The sequence below is a fragment of the Morus notabilis genome, unplaced genomic scaffold, assembly GCF_000414095.1.
Source record: "Morus notabilis unplaced genomic scaffold, ASM41409v2 Scaffold1009, whole genome shotgun sequence".
Classification (NCBI taxonomy): Eukaryota; Viridiplantae; Streptophyta; class Magnoliopsida; order Rosales; family Moraceae; genus Morus; species Morus notabilis.
The window spans coordinates 360,460-365,265 of NW_010357868.1; the positions used below are offsets into that span (position 1 = coordinate 360,460).

The window sequence follows — 4,806 nt, forward strand, 5'->3', positions numbered from 1 at the left end:
TAATATATAATATATTATAAAATAATAATTACAATATCATATTATAATTATAATATCATATTATTATAATAATTATAATATTATTATAATATCATATTATATGATAAAATAATAATATTAGAGTTATTAATATAATTATGACATTATTTGTTACAATATTATTATTATAATATATTATATTATATTATGAGTCTGAATTTTAGATTGGAAAGATCGTAAATTTTAAATTTTATTAAGAGTATTATGGGTATTATGAAAGTATTATTAATTGTACTATGTTGATTCCCGCATAATCTAAATGTTAAAATTGTCTTTAGGCAGAATCTGATTTTAGCTGTAGATTCTTAAAGAATTCTTCAAAAAATACTTTTAATGAGATTTATCAAACACTAAAAATTAATTTCTGCTACAAGCAGAAGTAGATTTTGGGGAGAAAAAGTAATACCCAACTAAGCCTATATCATGTATGGTTATTTTTTCTTAAAATATTATTGCACTCGTTGAATTGATCTAGATATTGAAATGTGACGTAAGTTCAAACGTAATTCTGTTTTTTTTTTTCTTCACTTTTTAAAAGCTTGAAACCCCGTTGGACAATTGAATATGTTTTTCTTGGCTGCATCGCGAATGGTAGAATTCTTATGTAATATCTATAATCTCCAATCTCCCCTAACCAAAGAAAAAGCAAAAAAAAAAACAAAAAAGAATAAAGTCACTATATATCATTATATGTCAAAAATACTATAAGATTTCTCAAAAAGAAAAAAAAAAAGTACTAGATTTGCAACTTATAATCAAATCATGCAAACTCTAGAAAAAGGTCTTCTACGATTGTACTGTGATTAAGCAAACGATGTAGAAACAATACGAGTGAAATGACGACACCGTTTTTTTGCGAAAGAAAGATGGGGTCAGTATTGTTTGAGAAGATCTTCAAAGTACTGCAGCTAATGTTGTGGCGGCGGAGCTCTGATGGAGACATGGCATGGGATCATGACTCTCGTGCCAATGTTACGTTGACTCTACGAGTGACACGGAATTAGCTGTGGCGAAGAACGAAAGAGGTGTGCAAATTCCAGGAATGGGATTAGATGGATTGAGTGCATGGGAAATAGCTAACATAGGGTGGCATTATTTGTTAATTTGCTTGTATGAGGGTGCAATATTTAGTTAGTTATATATTGTTTTCTTCATAGAACATAAAGTTTCGAGAATCTTAAGTCTCGTTCGGTTTGCTAATTTAAATTTTTAATTGAAGTTGAGATGTGATATTGTGTGAGAATTTTTTACTGTAACAAAACTCGAATTCTAAACTCGAATCAGCAAAAAGAACATGGCCTAAATTTTTATCAAAGCAACACTGTAGGACAAAAAAAAATATACAAATGGCTTCAGGACCCTCCCTCCTCTTAGAAGGAGAATTGAAACTCTTAAGGCCAGTTTTACCAAATCAACCTTCATAATCCATTTCAAACATTCCATATAAGCTATTTTGAGGTTAAGACGTTATAATTAAAATTTGTCAACCCAACATTTTCGAGGATGCGAAATTCTTGGAGGATTAGACACCCAAATTTAAACGGAAGGAATATAGAAAAGCCAACTACAGTATGAGAGTGGGTTTGTTTAACACAATTGCCATCCAAACTTATTGTGGTTTACCAAATTGCCCCTAAAAGTTTTAATTTTGACAATAAACTCCCTAAACTTATAAAATTGTTGTAATGCGCCATATTTTACTAATTTTTCTTTAAAAAAAATTTATTAGATTTAAGGGATTAAAAATTGAGGAATTGAAAATTTTATGTTACATTTTTAGTGGGATTTTAGAATTTTTCATCGAACATGATTTTTCGACACTAATTTGACACAATCATCGCTAAAATAGGGCATATTGTAATAATTTTATAAGTTGATGAGACAACTTACTAAAATTAAAAATTTAAGTGGCAAGTTACTAAAACCATACAAGTTCATGGGACAAATGTGTAAATACCCTATGAGAAATCTACACAATTCATCAATTGTTTTTTTTTTTTTCACGAACTATCTAAACAAGCTAAAGATGCCATAAATTAGGGAAAAACACGAGACAACTTACGTTTTTAATCAATATTCTGCTTTTGTTATTCTATCGAAAGATTTAAAACATGACTTAAGCAGAAAAGAGACAAATTGAAATATAGGGATAACATATTTAGTAATAACTAATCACTAACTAAAAGGTACCAACTAAATAGGGAAAAAAAAAAAAGAGAGAGAAAAATAAAAAAGTATGATGTTTTAATTGCTTGCCGTAGTTTTCAACGTGGATGCTAACTCGGATAGTGCCCTTGTGGACGATCCATCTTTGTCTAGTGCCTTGGAAGTCGAATCCTTGAGCGCCTTCATACGCTCTCTTACAATTCTACCCTCTTCACCAGTACCCTCCATCAGAGCCTTAACAACACAGGCAATTTCCTTTCGTCGAATAAGGCCATCTTCATCAGCTTTTGGTGTTAATGCCACTTTAAGCCTTTCAACAAGCAACACTGCATTCATTTTTTGCTCCGCGAAGAGTGGCCAAGCAATGAGCGGTACGCCCTAAAGAAAACTCTCTAGTGTTGAGCTCCAACCACAGTGGCTTAAAAACCCGCCGGTCGAGCTATGGCCTAACACCCGAGCCTGTGGGGCCCAAAAGTCCACGACGAGGCCTCGACCATTCGTCCTTTCCACAAACCCGTCAGGCAAGAAATCCAAAGGCTCAAATGGACCTTGTGGCCGGCGACTGAGATACGCGGCATTAGAGAATTTGTTGTTGGGCCTCTTAACGACCCATATGAACCTTTGCCCACTCATCTCCAGCCCAAATGCCAACTCTGTCACTTGATCGTACGAGAGCGTCCCACCACTCCCGAAAGAAACGTATAGAACTGAGCCACGTGGTTGATTGTCCAACCAGGTCAAACACTCTGAGTCCTTGTTGTTTTGACCGATTGAGCCGGTTTGTACGATGGGTCCCACCGGATAAATGGGCATTACAGATCCACCGATCTTTCTCTCTTGGAAGGCTCTTATGGCGTCGGGTTCAATATCCATGAAGCTATTAAAGATAATCCCATCAATACCCCCAGCCGAAACAATCCGTTTTGAGATCTGCACCCTCTCTTTGTACGTGTCGCTTCTCCGGTCTTGAATCGAGGCGAAGAGATCTCCACCACGTAAAGGAGGGCACCCTGGTAATTTCACCGGCTCGGGTAAGTCTCTCATGAAATCATATGAAGCGGCTATCTCGTCCAGCTTCGGCAGGTGAAGGACCAAAGACAAAGACATAGCATTTGTAGGAAAGAAAATATAAAAGGAAATATCAAGTTCCTTGGCAATATCCAAAGCGTCTAAAGCAAATAAATCTACAAAGAGAGCAGTAGTGCTCGCACTCGAAGCCAGCGATTTCAGCACGTGGTGAATAGAGGGCAGAGAGCGAGTCACGGTGAGGGTGTTTTTACGTGATGGGTTGGTGTCATCCGGAAGGTCGTCGAAGTTGACCGGAGGGAGAAATATGGCGTGGGCGTTGGGTTTGGGAAGGGATTCAAGGACGGCTTTTGTGGCGTCTGATGGAGGATGATCATCTGTTGTACAGGGAATGATGCAGGTGACGTGGACTCCGTGATGAACGACCAGACGTCTGGCTAACTCTACGAACGGGATTAGATGGCTAATGCCCGGGCCTGGAAGAAATGCTATGTGGAGTGGTGTTTGCTTCATTATCGGCGATCTGTAATTCTGAGAAAAATTTGGCTAATGGGGCTCTGATTAAGTTGAGACTTGAGACACACATATATATACAGCTGGCTAATATATATATATATATATATATATTTATATAGAGGAATGCACTTGCGTGCCTGGACTTTCTTTTGCTTAGAATATATTAAAAATATTGTGGTTGAATAATCAAAGAGTAAAGTAGATCGTGAAATTAATTATGTGACGCAAGTTCAAACGTACATTCTTTTATCGTTTTGTTACTTTATGGTTGAGGTAGATGATATCAGTATCTTATCTTATTAATTGTCTAAACGCCCATAACAGTGCCAAAATTAAAATTTTGAAGATCCCCATAAATTATTGAAACCGTTTCTTTGCAACACGTTGTTTGTCATGTAACAGCTAAAAAAGAAAAAGACGATGACGTGGGTTCAGAACATAAAACTAACAAGAGCATGATAAAATGAAGAGAAGAGATTGAAGAGGCGCCAATGACAGATCCAAGATATATATATTATATATTTTTCAGTAGAGGCAATCAAATAAAAATTATATATGAAAAATAATAATGAAATGTTATTTAGTAACTTTGTCTGAGAGATTATAATTATTCTACCCGTATTGAACGCTTTTGAAGCCTAGTAGTGTTTTTATTCGTACTTTTAAAAGTTGTATGTGCATATGTAGATGCTTAAGTTACTCCTATTATACGTACACTAGCAAACTATTGAGTTTTGTTTCAGTACACAGATTCGAGTTTAGAATTCGAATTTTGTTACAGTAAAAAAATCTAAAAAAATAATCACATTTAACTTTCTTACTACAGTAAAAAGCTCTCACATCTAAATTTTTCACAATACTATGTTGGGATTGTTTAAATATAACATATAAGAATTTGTTAAGTTTTATCACATCTAAAAGCGGACATAATTTTCAGCAAACAGGGCGCTTTGGCGCCTAGTTTGGGCACCGCGGTGCTGGAACAGACAAAATTTCCAACAAGCATAGCGCTTTGGCGTTGTGTCTGGGCGCCGCAGCGCTGGACTGGACAAAGAGCAT

The 4,806-nt window shown here is 35.7% G+C and overlaps 1 pseudogene; it reads right to left on the reverse strand.

Annotated features, from left to right (window-relative positions):
* Positions 1-2,181: 2,181 nt before the first annotated feature.
* LOC21404655 lies at positions 2,182-3,822 on the reverse strand (annotated as a pseudogene).
* Between the last annotated feature and the right edge of the window lie 984 nt (positions 3,823-4,806).